Raw genomic sequence first — 16401 nt, forward strand, 5'->3', positions numbered from 1 at the left:
ATTGAAATTAATTTTAAAATGAATATTAAAATTAATTTTTTTATTTTTTTTCTCCTTCCCAGTCCGGTCCTCTGGCAAAATGTGCCAAAGTGGCTGGTTTTTATGGGTTATTACTTATTTTATTTTATTTATTTTATATGGTGAGGGCTTGATTTCCGTGGCAAATAGCTATTAATTATGACGTGTTTGTACCCTCGTACAGTCATATCACCCCAAATCTTTCTGTTTAGATTTACTTTTTTGTGTAAACAATTATTTTATACACTAAAAAAAATGCGAAATATGTTTGTGGAATGTAAATAAATAAATATCACTTAGACACTTAAAAAAAACAAAAAAAAAAAGGGTTAATAATTAAGGAGACAGCCATTAGTACAGGCACAGCTCGGGAAAAAAGAAAACAAGTACACGGTCTTTTTTTGAATATTGTATTTTCAGCCTTTCAGCGAGTTTTGTGTAGAGTTAGGCTTGATAAGTGTGCGATTTTTTTTGTATTTTTTTTTTATTGTTTTTAAAATTGTGAATATTAAGGAAACAAATATATGAAAATATGTTTGGATATTTTAATGAAATTGTAAAAAGTAAAATGAAAAAATAAAATAAAATAAAATTGGAGTGGTTTGAAAACCACTCCTAAGATTGGCCGAACTAAACTTCAGAGGTAATGTCAAAATAAGTGAAATTTTTAAACAATTTCTCTAATTTTTTTTTTTTATTATTCACATAGAGAAAGTGTTTGTCAATTATTGAAAAAAGGAATAGAAGGAAATAAAATATATTTTAAAAATTAAAGAACCAGAGGACTGCACTTGCTCCTACTTGCTCCCAATAAAAAGAAGGAAAAATGTAGAAAGATCAACGAATTTAAATGATTTAGGTTCTCTTAAAACCTAATAATCTATCCCATTATGTGTATGTAAAGGTGTTCATGTAACATTGGTATCAGAGCCAAGTTTGATAGCAGATCAAAGAATGAATCGTTTGAAGCAACAAATTGATCATCTTCAAAACATGATGAAACGTATGATTATGAAGTCGAAAGAAGCTAATGCCAAATTGGATGGAGTTCTTTGCGAACAACCCCAAACACCACCCCATTCGACACCCTCACGACCTTCCTTGGCCATAGCTACACAGACCCACTTGCCTAGTCCACTTCGATTAACATCTATTAATCGGCAAACGACCATGTGTTATGACGATCAAGCTCATATTTTTGATGATATCCATCCCAACAAGGCAGATTTTACAATGGCTTTAGTAGGATCAAACAGAGGCTCTTGGTCAGCAAATTTCTCGTCCAAATCTTCTGCAAGGCCAAGTGGTGAAAGTAACATGTCTGGTGGAGACAATGAAATAGGCATGGAAATTAACATGGCACTTTCTCAGGATTTTGTGGGAGATTATCTGCCACAAGTGTTTATAATCTTGGAGGTGGCTCAAGTAATCAAACATCAACACCATCAGGCAGACTTCAAGGCAGAATTATACCAAAAGATACAACTTTTAGAAAATCTTCAACAACTAACACCGTTCATGCAACAGAGCCAAATCCATAAGCAAAGAGAGAGATTGAAAGTAATTGACCAGGACCATGCATGTGGAAGAAGAAATGTTCTTCGACAATGGCTAACTTTATTTCACGCTTTACAAATTGTCCTTGAGAACAATGACGTCTTCAAGGAGAAATAAATGTTATGAGAATTAAGTTTATGCAGAACAATTATTAATATTATGATATATTAAAATATACGATACGGTAAAATATTTTATTGTGTTTACTTTTATTTGATATTATCTTTATTTTATTTCATATAAGAATCTTGATGATTCAACTATAGTTTATATTCCAATAAGAGCAGATGACTAAGCCATAGAAAATATTGTAATAGTTTGAATATTTAAAGGCCATTATGTTATGAATAAAGTAGGCAGAAAATTAATTCAAACCTTGTGTTCAAAAAGGTTTTAAACTCCCTTCAATGAATCTAAAGAGTTTAGGTTTCCTCAAAACCTAACAATCTATCCCGTTACGTGTATGTAAAGGTATTCACGTAACATAATACTATTTATATAGTTCACTAAGTAGCTAGATGGGGGCACTTTTTTGTGATTTGCACATAATTGGAACACCCCATAGTCAATTTTGGTGAAAATAGATTGAATCTTCTTTCGGCCTGCATGAGGGGAATTTAAGATTTTGGTTGTGTTGCGCACCTAATCAACAAGGGAGAGCAACCAAATTAAGTCAGAGGAATAAATGCAATCCTAGTCTACTTTGAATTTGTGGAGAAGACTACAACTATTGTACAGTACTGGTTTATTTTTGTTTTCTGAGTATGAAAAAGCTCTTACAACAACCGTTCTAGAGAAAAAGAGAGGGAGGAGCACAATACAAGAAATCTCATTAGTCATAAAATGAACTCTTTGTTAAACACTGGATTTATTAAGTTTTGACTTTTAATGTACAGCATCTTTTGTTAATAAATTTTTACCTGATTGTCTTCCCCAATCAACATAAAAGAAACCACATAAATTCCTGTGCATATCATATATAATCTATTACACATCAATTCCAAGTACCATGCATGCATTACATACATTTTGGGTTACATTATGACATTGAACAAAAGAATACATTAGAGGATAATAGTTTAGGGTTTGAACCCACAAAAAAAAAAAAAAAAAGTTTAGGGTTTGTAGGTTGAGTGAGCTAGGGATATGAATGTCTTTAATTGGAAGTGTGGGAACAGATGAAAGACTAAATAATATATGAGAAAAGCAATTGTTTTGCATAGTATAGGGTTTTCTTGAGCACAATCACAATGTTGCAGATGCTATGGTATCTATAAACATGTGGTATTGGTCTGTCATGGTGAGAAAGCTTTACTGTTTGTTCAACTTCTCACTTAAGCAGCTTCAAATCAGAGGATAATTTGAAGATCGAGTACTTCAAATTATTGGTCAATATATTAATACGAGTAATTTTATATGTCACTCTTGTGTCACTAAATGGGGTGGCTTTTAAAATCGCAATTTGATCAAAATTTTATAACGATTAATCATAAGTCCAATGATGATTTTAGAAGCCACATCACTTTTAGAATGACACAAGAGAAACACACGAGTGATTTCTAATATTACTCTATTAATAGGCATCAAAATCACATACATTATCAGAATAGGCACTAGATGATAAAGCTAAAGAATTAAAACAATCGATTGCAGATTGAGCTTCACCAAAAATTATGGGTGAAGAGATTTGTTTGAGAAGATATTCCCATATGAAAGAAAAGACAATCGTAAAAGAAATTAAAGGAAAATGCAGAATGATGAAAATAGACACAAAAAGTTACGTGGTTCAGTTTATGACTTACATCCACAGGATATAGCCATAAGAACTACATTGTTGCTCTTACATAAGTATTTATAGACTACAAAGGATCCTTCTAGCTTCCAATATTAATCTCACACATATAACTCCCAATTACATTATAAATGCTAAGTAACCCTCACATGTAGAATAAATTTTATGCAACTCCGATATGTAAAATAAATTCTTGTAATTTCCACAATATATTTTAACATTCCTTCTAAACTTAAGGTGAAGATTTGTAGACTCTTTTTGAATTTGTTGAAGCTAAAAACTCGTTGAAGTTAGTGGCGGCCAGCAGTGGTGACTAGAGTTGATGGCGGTCCAAGAAAACATGGAAGTTGGCACAAATAATGTAGCTTAATTAAACTTTATGTCGACATAGTTACTACAGGAAGAATTAAAAAAAAAAAAAAAAATTCAAATTCAGTGTACCAAATCCCTTGCTTTCTTTCTTTTTGATATTGCCATGCACCTTGAATCTCTTACCTTTTTTTTTCTTTTTCTTTTTCTTTTCTAATACACGGAAGGATTACAATGCATGGGGATACTTGAATCTCTTACTTAAGGCATAACATAATAAACAAATGATCCTGTAAAGATTTATATATGCAAGATTGGATATATTGACATATAAAAAAGTACTTATAAGATTCAAAATAATAGCGAAAATACAAAAGATAATGAAGAGATTTGCCTCAAACTAGAAGAAAAAATTTCCAGAGAATGCAGCGCCAATTTTTTTTTTTTTTTTTTAAATAAAAAATAAAAACTTGCATATATATTTCCACTCTGCTAAGCTTGGTAGTTTATTTACAAATAAATAAGAATTTAATAAGGAAACTAAACAAAGACAACATATAATCCACAAGTAACCCCTAAAAAACAAAACGACCTAAAAGTCAATGAGAACCTACACAAGCTACACAAGCAAGCGCCTACAATGAGGCAACGATTAACATGAGAATTACGGATACTCTTGAAATAACCCAAAACATAATCTTAGAAACAATGCACCAAGAATCCATGTTTCTCCTCAAAAATGATCTATCATTTCCCTCGTGACATAAATCATACAATGTGGGAGTCATTGTAATTCTGACTACAACTAGAGGCCTTCAACCAATACACCTTATCCCGAATAATGCATTTTAGATCCAAAATCTTTCTCCAAGACCAAGAATAATTCCCTATTAGCATGACGCTCTAGAAACTTTTAATTCTGAGAAGATTTCAATTACACTCTTTATTGGGAAGACAAACAAAGATCCTTACATAAAAAAGAAACCCTTAAGCTCACCAGTTATACCAAGTGAGAATCTAAATAAGTGTAATGATATATCACTTAATCCACCATCCCATAACCTAATTAAGTGAATCCAACAACCCTTAAAAGTGCCATGACAAATTCCATCTCATGGAATAATAGTCTTTATGAAATCAACCTTCAAATCACACCTAGGGCTAGCTAGGAGGATACTGTCCCCAATCTGCCTGCCACTAATAAAAGTTGTTCCCTGCTTTCCAACAATATCACCAAGCACAATGCAAAAGCTATGCACTTAAGGATTTGGCTTGTATGCTGTTATTAAAATAACATCATGCATGTTGTAGTGTAAGCAACGGTTAAGATTGAATCTCAAAGTTGACTTACTTTTAGAAGCTTTTAATATGAGAGAGAAAATGAAGAAAGATTTTGAAAGATTCAATCTTGACCATTGCTTAAACTAATAGCATGTAAGTCGGATCCATGCACTTAAATATAAATCGTATTACAACAAGATATAGATTGAAAGTCTTTCAATTAGGGATGACTTTTATGTTGGGAGATGAAGCGATTATGAAGTTTTTACCTATAATACATTAATATACATAATTGAACACAACTCTAGGCTCTAGCCTAAAAGTCTAAGCTAATGGGTTAAGGTCTACTTAGTTATATTAAGTACTATTTTCGTATATTTTCTCAATGTGGGACTCAACACTCATAAGTGCACTCGAACCAATCTCTCCATCGCCTGTGAGTCTTTTTACATTTCCAAGAGTATCTCGCATCAAGAGTTGCGGATGGCAGACACAACTCTAAACCCGACACGTCCAGACACTCGTCCCAGCAATTATGGAGTTTTTACTAAGAGTACATTAATATACATAACTCTAGCTCAAAAGCTTAAGCTAATGGGCTAAGGTCCACTTAAGTATTAAGTACTATTTTCTTTTATATTTTTTCAATCTGAGACTCAATACTCACAAGTGTATTCACAACATTTTAATCTCTCTAAGTAGTCTACCCAAGCAAAAGAAAGTTTCACCACTGCAATGACGTTCCGACCTACTAAGAAATTGGCCCTTTAAAACGAAAGACTTTTTAAAGAAATGGGCATTAAAACCATTCAGACTAGGAGCTTTGTTGTTGTTTAAGGCTAACAAAGCAGATTTAATCTCCTCCTCAGAGATGTCCTTAGCCAATTCTTTGCATTAAATAGAAGGAATTCTACGAGGAACAGCCCCTCAAGGAGACCTCAATGAATCCTAAGAAGCCTTGGAAAATAATTCAAAAAATAGAAACAATTTTGCTTCTATCGTCCAAGGAGTTGCATCCCTACTCACCCGGTCGACGAACATGATTTTTGCCTGCTTAAATCCTCAAACTCCTTAAATGCATTACCTTATTAAAATGATCACTACTATCCTAAAAATTTAAGCTAATAAAAAATAATGAATTTGATAATTTAAATTATATTAATTCGAACACGAAGTGTAAAAATAATACTGCATGGAATATAATGCATACATCATATCCCAATGCAGGATGAATTGATTGATCTTTCTTCTCCTCCATAATACTCATGCCAAAGAAAGTTACAGTAGCCAAACAACCCAATATCTGCAGAACAATTTCACATATCTAAGACACGTACCATATGGAAATAAAGGCTGGAATCCGAGGACTAACATGTCGGTTACTTTGTACTATGTCTTTGAGGAGTTTGATCCTTATTTAAGGGTTTGTTTGATAAATATTTCATGTCCATTATCTTTGCAACCAATGATCACTAGCTACCAACAAACCTGCAATTCGATAAGGGGGATCAATTTACACTTTCAAAGCTATATGCATGATTAGTAAGTGAATATGCATGCAACTAGAGTGGCATAGACAAAACAACGGCATGAGAAGCTAGATTTATCTCTTTGGTAGAACAATCGATAGAGAAGAATTGTAAATATTAGCCATATGATTGTCACTCCAGTAGGTTATCTACATATCAATTGCATGGGGCCGGTCGGAAGCTTTATAGATTGCTTTTTTTTTCTTTTTTTTTTTTTTTTTTTTTTTTTTTTTTGTAACAAACCGAATTCCATTAAAACATAAGAAGATTACAGGACAGACACATTAAGCTAAAAAGCTTAGACAAATTAACCCAATCTAAAAAGACTATAAACTCCTCAACGAAGGTGCAGATGAAAGACATCTGCGAATGCAGCACGAGAAAACCCTTGCCGCGGCATGAATGCACAAGTTAGAACAATAACATCCTTCTAGTTGCATGAAATTGTCATGGAATCTAAACAAATCAATTTTAATCCACAATTAATTGTTTGACCACTATTATTGATTAAGAATAATAAACTTAGGAATTACTGGGAAAAGTTACCAGAATTTTAAGTTAGATAGATTCTGGTTAATTTCTACTCTAACAACCATCTATTTCTAGAGCTAACCCCAGCAAAAATGGAAGAAAAGGCAGAAAAAAGGGGTGAAGCCAAATAATGGATTCCTTCTTTTCCACGGTCTCCTACACCACCCATGAAAGCCTCAATCATTTGCATTGACAAAATAAAAAAGCTAGAAACTGTTCAAGTACTCCATCCTCCTCATCCATCCTCAATGTTAGAACCAGACATTTAGTTGTACATTGTACTCTATATGATTCTTTTTTTTTTTTTTTTTTTGGATGAATAAGAAATTTCATTAAGCTCAAAACTCAAAACCAACCAACAAAACATCCAGTTACAAGTCCTCACAGAGGACTAGAAATAACCAAATGTTAAGGATATAAATCCTTTTGATTAATGAGGATTTGATTTGTGGTTATTGTTGATTTGATTTGTTATTAATTACCTTTAATTTAAGGGATTTGTTTTGCATTTAAATTATGTTAAAGCTCTATAAATAGAGCTATGTACTCAAAACATAAATCAAGGAAATATGGAGCCTATAGGTCTTTAATGTATAGATGTAGGTTATATGCCGAACCACCTTAATCTATGTCTTTTTCTCTTTCCTTTATTTCATATTATTTTCGCATTCTAAATTCTATTACCAAGAAGACTAGAAACCAAATTGCAGAACCTACAACAAAATCAAGTTTGCAAGCGAATTCCACAAAGAACACAAAACAAGATTCTATAGTCTTTGGAAACATTCCTCTTCCAACAATTCTGGTTCAAACTTCCCAAAGAATCTTCTTCAAAATCTGTTCCTCTGTGCTTGGCTTACCTGGATGCTTAAGCTCATTTCGAGTGCACCACAAATTGTACACTGCAAAGCCCAAAACCAGACTACAAAGCTGGTTTTTAAGTGATTTACATCCCCAATTACTGCGTCCTAGCTGCAGAAGACCTTCCCATATCATAGGGGGATTAGCAACTTTAAAACAAAGCTTAAAAAACCTCCAAATTCTATAACAAAAAGTGCACTCAAAGAATAAATGGTCACGGCTCTCTATCTGATTTCTGTTGAACAAGCATTGGACATCACCTTTCAGCAACCTATCCCCTGTAACCGGCCTATCCTTCATAACAAGCCATAAAATAAAAGCTTTCTTAGGGATAGCAAGAGGGAACCAAACCAGCTTCCTCCAACCAATCTGCTCATTTTTCTCCCTTACAAACTCCCAAGTATCTGAACTTACATAGGTACCTTTCCTTGAAGTAGTCCATATAGGTTTATCACTAGGGCCAAAATTGATTTCTGGGAGCCTTGCTTGTATTTCCACCAAAGCCTCAGATCTAGCTGGCCTCCATAACTAATCCCCATTATGAATAACAAAAGAAAGTTTAGCCTCCACACTACTTTGAGTATCATAAACAGCCCTATACCCATATTTCTCTAGCAAGATTCTAGAAGGATGCCAAAAATCCATCCATAGATGAATATTTTGCCCCCCTCAAACCTCAAGAACCTTTTGGCAATATCCCTCAATTTGAGTAACTTCCTCCAGCACCAAGAACAATTTTGAGGGATGCCAACACTCCAGAAGCTCTTTTTTGTCAAAAACTTATCTTTAACCCAGGCCACCCAAAGGGAACCAGATCTAGCAAAAAGGCTCCAAATATGTCTAAGCATAGAGGTTTGATTCCAAACTTCTAACCTCTTCAAAACCAAACCACCCTCCTTAGGAAAACATACATTAGTCCAAGACACTTTAGCCTTTGCAGCTCCTATATCCTTCCCATTCCAAAGAAACCTATTGAACTTCTGCTCAGTAGCCTTAAGAAATTTTTTGGGGAGAATAAAGATGCCTATCCAATATACTTGCAGGCTATACAAAACAGAAGAAAGCAATTGGAGCCTGCCTACATAAGAGAGATTCCTAGATAGCCAAGAATTAATGTGACTAGTAATTTTGTCCAACAATACCTCACAATCTGCTGCAGAAAGTCTAGAAGAAATAAGGGGAACCCCAAGGTATCTCATAGGGAGATGACCCTCCTTCATCTGCAATTCTTCCATCAGACTTTGCTTAATCCTATCTAAAATTCCAGAATAGTAGAAAGAACTCTTTGACGGGTTGGCCTTTAGACCAGAAAGCTTTTCAAACTCAGCCAAAGCAGCTTTAAAGTTATTAATAGATCCCAAACTAGCTTCAGAGAACATAAGTAAATCATTTGTGAAGCAAAGATGAGTAAGCTTCATTTTTAAGCATTTAGGATGAAACTTGAAGCCTAAGATAGCACTTGTATGATCAGCCATTATCCTAGAGAAGACCTCCATAGCCAGGACAAACAAATAAGGAGACAAAGGGCCACCCTGCCTCAACCCCTACTTCCCTTCAAAATATCCAACCAAAGTACCATTTAGGCATACAGAAAACCTAGGAGAGGTAATACACTCCTTGATCCAACCTAGGAATTTTGCTGTAAAGTCAAAACAATATAGACAATGAATCATGAAATCCCAGTTCACTGAATCATATGCCTTCATGAGATCAATCTTCAAAGTACATCTAGGATTCCATTTTCCTTTATGGTAATTTCTAACAATTTCCTAAGCCAGCAAGACATTTTCAGAGATACTTCTAGAGAGAATAAAAGCAGACTGATTCATGCTTACCAAATCACCCAACAGAGGTAACATCCTATTAGAAATGATCTTGGTAAAACACTTGTAAAGGACACTGTAGCAAGCTATAGGTTTGAAGTCCCCCATAGCAGAAGAGTACACCTTTTTAGGAACCAAAGTAAGAATAGTGGCATTCACTTCTTTAAGCAACAAACTAGAACAAAAAAAAAAACCTTTAATGGCTGCCACCACCTCCTTTCCAACAATAGAATAAGTAGACTTGAAGAAATCAGTATAAAAGCCATCAGGTCCAGGGGCCTTATTTGCTTTCATGTGGAACAAGGTGTCTCTAATTTCTTCTGAGGTAACTTCCCTCTCCAACAAAGCTACCTTTCTAGCAGAAATAGCCATAGGAATAAGTTGCCTTAGTCTCATTGAAGTAGATCTGATTAGTACCCAACAACTTCTTGTAAAAATTCTCAGCCACTTGCTTGATATGCTCCACATCAACCACTTTATTACCCTGCTCATCCCACAAATGAGTAATGGTATTCTTTGCATGCAGCACCTTGGGAGAACAATGAAAAAAACTGTTATTCTGATCCCCTAATTGCAGCCATTGATCCTACCCTTTTGCTTTAAAAAAGATTCCTTAGCTTTTATTATGGAAACATAAGCATGAAGACACTCCCTCTCCTTACACAAACAATCAGCCCTTCCAAAAGAAGCAATAACATCATTTTGAGCTAAATCAAGGTTGTCACGAGCCTGCATTACTCTCTGCTTCAAGTTCCCAAAACAAAACAGATTCTGCTTTTTCAACACAGCCTTCATATATCTGAGTTTCACATGCAACTGATACATAGGAACCCCAGCAACCTGAATATTCCAGCCTTCCTTAGCCCAATCTAAGAGACCTTTATGCTCCGGCCAATAGTTATAGAATTTAAAAGGTTTAGGTCCAAAACTATGAAGAATACCTACTTAAATAACAACAGGAGAATGATCTAAAATGCATCCAGAATGAAATTCCACAATAGTCTTGCCAAAGGAGCTCATCCAATGCTCATTTGCCAAAACCCTATCAAGCTTCCTTGCCACAAACCGAGGTTCCTCACTTTTGTTGGTCCAAGTGTAAAAGTAGCCATGCCACTAAAGTTGAGATCCAAGACCTCAAGATCATTTAAACACTGACCAAACTCCACTTCATAAGAATTCAACTTGTTAGAGCCCAACTTCTTAGCCAAGTTCTTCACAACATTAAAATCCCCACAAATCATCCCAGGATTATCTGCAACTTTCACTTTCATAGAACCAAGATTGGACCAAAGCAACTTCCTATCCACACCTTTGTTGGCCCCATAAACAAAAGAATGAAACCAGCAAAAATTATTCTTAAGAGACTTAATGAAACAATTAATGCTCTGACACAACTAATAAAGCTGTGTTTTATGGTCTCGCGAGGATATGCTAGGAATAGATCCCTTCGTAATCGTTCGCTAGCTGAATGTTGACCCAATAGTAGGACTTGTGAAGCAAAAAAGAAGAAATTTCGCTCTCGAATGACATCAAGCAATAGTGGACGAAGTGGAGAAGTTGCTCCAAGTATGATTTATTGAGGAAGCCTAGTATGCCACTTGGCTTGCTAATGTAGTGCTGGTAAAGAAGCCAAAGCCAAATGGAGGATGTACGTGGATTTTACGGATTTGAACAAGGCATGTTCGAAAGACAGTTTCCCACTTTCTCAAATTGGTTTTTGGTAGAATTCAACAGCAAGGCATGATCTCCTTAGTTTTATGGATGCATTCTCGGGGTACAATCAAATCTATATGTATGAGGCTAACAAAGAAAAGACCACGTTTATAACTGATTGGGGATTGTATTGCTACAAAGTCATGCCATTCGGGCTAAAAAATGTAGGGACTAGGTACTAGAGACAGGTAAACAAAATGTTGAAAAATCAGATCGGAAGGAATATGAAGGTGTATGTGGATGACATGCTCGTGAAAAGTAATAGATTTCTTGCCTTGTTGACGCTAGCCGTTTGGGTGATTTGAATTTCCTTTGTTGGTGCTAGCGGTTGCTTGAGTGATTGTTTCTTTGTTGGGTGTGTTTTCTTGCTGGTTTTGTTTGTTCATTACAAACAACGAAATATTCAGGCCTTTTAAAGAAATTCTCTCCCAAACAAGACAATAAATTTATAAACAACCAACTTAGTAATTCTCTCTATTTTGCATGTATTATTTGACTAATTCTCAATGTGGTTGCTTTACTTCTGTTCTTACTGGTTTATCATGTAGAGTAGAATAATTATGTTCTTTCTTCTCAAACAAAACTAATATTGATTATCTCAACTACTTCATAGATTGTACGCACTTTGAATTTTCTCCACACATTGACATTACAAGTCTAAAGGTGGTATCTGTCAGTCAAATAACAGTACAACCATGTTGATTGATTTGTTAGTCTAAAGTTTCTTTATTATGTGAAATTAGACTTTATCAATAAATTTAGTGAGTTCCAATTATGTTTTTCTATAGCGATAGGGCAAATGTAATTAGAGTTTTTCCTAGATTAATTGTTACACTTTATTTTAGTACTTTTTCTTCTTTATTTGATTCGTCATAGTACATATTTTTCAATCAGTCTAGTATGTTCAGTCTTGTTGCTTAATGGATCTTTATTTTGAGCAGCTGGCCGTACCATATCTCTCTCTCACACACAAACTGATGAAACCATCGGAGAATACATGAATAAAAAGATCTAAATGCATACATAATGACATCTTTTGTTATAAGTGTATAAAACCTGTTTCTATAAGTAGAAAGATGCATGAGAGAGAGAGAAACCTTGAGAAACACAGAGAGCCATTAGAGCTCAGCCCTTGTCCTGTAGATCTTCTTGATCAGGAATTTTCTTTCTCATCATTTTCTGGGAAAATCCGACCCTTTACATCAAACAAGCCAATTTATCAGTCCACGGTTGTTTTCTACAAAAAACAAAAAAAAAAAAAAAAAAAAAAAAAAGATAGAGAGAGAGAGAGAGAGAGGATGTTGTAAAATTTAAGAATCACACTGCACTCGCTCCCAAAAAAAAAGAAGGAAAAATCAGAAAAGAAAAAAAAAAAAAAAAAAAAAAAAAGATAAAATTCTATCTACCTCTTCAGACACAAAAATCTTTCCTTCGGACATAAAAATCTTTCGATTCTGCAGATCTTCTGCAAGTGTTCTACTGATCATAAAGCATTTCTGTAAATGGAAAATGGAGGAAAAAAGAAAAAGAAACATGGGTTTTGCTAAAAGAGAGTATATATAATTAAAGCGCCGCATTTTGCCAAATTTAGCCAAAAATCTGAAACAAACCCTACTTTGCACAAGCACTGTGGATGTGAAAAAGAAAAAGAATTTGTTTGCTTCTCTCTCTTTCAAGGTCGTCGTGGTTTGGAGTGATGTTGACATCTCACACAGAACCCGGCACAAAGCCACCAATGGTTTTTTCTTCAAAGAGAAGAAAGAGAGTGTACAAAACTGAGCAAACAGATGTAAGAGAAAACAAGTTTGGTGTCGGAAATGAATTAGTTAATTAAATGATAATCTGTGATTAAGTGGGTTCGATAGATAATAAAGTGGCTGGTTTTTATGGGTTATTACTTATTTTATTTTATTTATTTTAAATGGTGGTGAGGGTTTGATTTCGGTGGCAAATAGCCATTATGACGTGTTTGTACCCTCGTAACAGTCATATCACCCCAAATCTTTTTGCTTAGATTTACTTTGTGTAAATAAATAAGGAGACAGCCTACAGTACTACTGCTTAGTTAAAAAAGAAAACAAGTACACGGTCTTTTTTTGAATATTGTATTTTCAGCCTTTGAGCGAGTTTTGTGTAGAGTTAGGCTTGATAAGTGTGTATAATTTTTTAATTTTTTTTTTAATTGTGAATATTGAGGAAACAGATATTTGAAAATATGTTTGAATATTTTAATGAAATTGTAAAAAGTATAATTAAAAAATGAAAAAAAAAAAAAATTAGGGTGGTTCGAAAACCACTCCTAAGGTCGGGGTTGGCCGGGCTAAAGTTTAGAGATAATGTCAAAATCAATGAAAATTTAAAAAGATTTTGTGAAGTTTTTCTAAAAATTTATGCTGTGAATTTCTCTAATTTTATTTTATTTTATTTGATTTTTTATTTTTCAGAGAGAAAGAGTTTGTCAATCATAGACAGAAGGAATAGAAGGAAATAAAATATCATGTAAAAATTAAAGAATCAGACAGCACTTGCTCCCAATAAAAAGAAAGGAAAAATGTAGAAAGATCTTTTGCAAGTGTTCTAGTGATAAAGCATTTATGTAAATGGAAAATGTAGGAAGAGGGGAAAAAAAAGATGGGTTTTTCTCTCTCTCTCTCTCTCTCTCTCTCTCTATATATATATATAAATAAAGGAAAAATCGTATATAGCCCATAAGTTTCCATTTGATTTTGATTGAATTCTTGAATTTTTAATTTCTAGAATAAAGTCATAGGTTTTATTAAAGTTTGAAATATGTTGTAGGACAGTAGCATACGTCTAGTAGAGTTTAATTATTAGGAGGACATTGGAAAATAGTCGACATAGCTTTGTTAATTTCGAATGTCAGTCAGTTTTGGTCTTGACATTTGTTCAACATGGAGATTCAAGATGCTCATTTGGAACAAGTCCGAATGAAGAGGGGTTTATGAGAGATCTGAAATGTGCATTCGGTAGCTTGTTCAAAACAAGTAAAGATGAGGAGACGCGTTACTCATCCAAATAAGTTAGTAGTCCCATTTGAACGAGATTGTGACAAACTAACTTAATTGCGTGTTAATTTCAATAGGATTACGACTCTATTTAGTATATAAGTTAAATAAGGATGGCTTAGTTTTGAGAAGAGTTGTGAGTTTTATGTATACTACTTCTACGACCCGCTACACCATATTGCATCAGCTTAGACATCACCAATCTACAAACTTAAGAGACAACCACCATAACAGTGACACATACCCTTATGTGCCGTCGCACCATCTAAATTTATCTGTTTATGCTCCCACATGCAACATCCACTAAAACACTTACATTGATCTCATCCATTCTAAATTGGTCAAACCTGACCCAGCGAATTTTAACTTCGCCTACTTCGGTTAGGTCCAAACCAAACCACCCTATTCAAACTCTTAGTTACTAGGAAAAATAAAAAACATTTATGCACAAGCAGATTATGGCTCTTACAATTCTTGTACACCTTTTGAACCCTAAGTTTGAGGAAATGTTAGGGTACAACTAGTATTACTATATTGTATTTTTGATGATCAACTGGAATGGATAGAGTGGATTGTGATGTTGAATGTAGTTGAGATGGAGTTTCTGTATTGAATGATACTGAAAATACATGGTTTGAGCTATTCAAGATACTAAGTCTCCAATTACAAAGAAAAAAAAAAAAAAAACTTGATTAATCTTTTTCAATGATCTTAATATGGACTGACCCAGTGGCGGAACTAAAATTTATGGTGTGAGGGGATGGATTTTTATTTTTTTTGGTTGGGGAGATATAGACTTATATAATACAAAAGCACATAAATATATATAATCTCTTTATATGTGTGTTTGTGCATGTTTATATAAAATAAAAGTCATAGAAGTCTTACATTTAATCTCATGGCATAAAAAACACACATTAATGGTATAAATAACTAATAAAATAAATTAAACATGATCTATAGGAAAAAAAGTACATTTCAGTGTATACTCTTTTTTTCTAACAATTTGGTGAAGCTCCAAATAACAACAATGCTTAGAGTCGAGCCAAATAATGGTAACTGATTGTTGGTTAAAAGCCATTCAAAGAACCCAAATCATTTAACGTTTTCTTTTATATACTCAATCATAGTCCCAAACCAAATTGAGCTTCTGGTTAGCTTCTGGTTATAAGCGAACTAGAATATGAAGGGAAACAAAATGAATGGGGCATTTTAGGTTTTTTATGTTGAAAGAGGGGGTAAACTAGAAAAAATAATTAAAAGGAGACGACAAATTTTTTTTTTTTTTTTTTTTTGGCGGGCAGGGGGGCGCAAAACTTAAAAAAAAAAAAAGAATTAAAATGGGACACAAATATTATTTTGGGGCGACAAAAATATTATTTTGGAAGGACAAATTTATAAAATTAGTATATTTTAAGCAAATTTGTAAAAATTTTGGGGAGATTCACCCCTGGACTGACCCTTATTTATATTTGATCTCTTATACCATTTTGTATTCTCTCCACCTCTCTATAAACAGAGACTCTTTGCATTATAAGATTATCAGTAAATAAGAGCAACGCATCATTCATTTGGACATCCATACTTTTTTTGTTGTTGAGAAAACCATTCTAGTCTCATTAAAAGGAGGAGCACGAGCATAAACGCCTTTACAACTCAGAGCAAAAGCTCATAAAGAATCATAGCTGAAGCTACAATGTTACATGTTATAGATGCATACAAAATAATCTAACATTTAAGACCTATCTATGACAAATCTTTCCCTAACTCATTACTAATATTCAGTTATAACAATAGATCTGTTACAGACAGACTCCACTCAATGCATAGGTAGCTCATTTTCCTCGGCAAGGGTGCAGAAACCCCAAACCAAAACTCTTCTTCCTAAACTCGCAAGTCAGGAAATTATTCACATCCTCAACTCAAAAAGGTTAGGACCATAAAAATAGGAAAACAGAAAA

General features: G+C 34.0%; 1 long non-coding RNA gene across 5 annotated transcripts in view; it reads right to left on the minus strand.

Annotated features, from left to right (window-relative positions):
* LOC132179951 (uncharacterized) overlaps positions 1-13161 on the minus strand; it is a 71653-nt gene extending 58492 nt beyond the window's left edge. The window contains exons 1-4 of one of the 5 annotated variants that reach the window (XR_015912015.1): positions 12821-13161; positions 12512-12609; positions 6295-6445; positions 2721-3680 (exon numbers count right to left, since the gene is read on the minus strand). This is a non-coding gene — a long non-coding RNA (uncharacterized LOC132179951). Of the gene's footprint in view, positions 1-823; positions 1473-2720; positions 3681-6188; positions 6446-12511; positions 12652-12820 lie in introns of those variants that run through there. The other 4 variants (XR_015912014.1, XR_015912011.1, XR_015912013.1 and 1 more) reach the window with 4 other exon arrangements.
* Positions 13162-16401: the final 3240 nt, after the last annotated feature.

Source organism: Corylus avellana, chromosome 4 (assembly GCF_965113065.1).
Source record: "Corylus avellana chromosome 4, dhCorAvel1.hap1.2, whole genome shotgun sequence".
In the NCBI taxonomy this organism is placed as follows: Eukaryota; Viridiplantae; Streptophyta; class Magnoliopsida; order Fagales; family Betulaceae; genus Corylus; species Corylus avellana.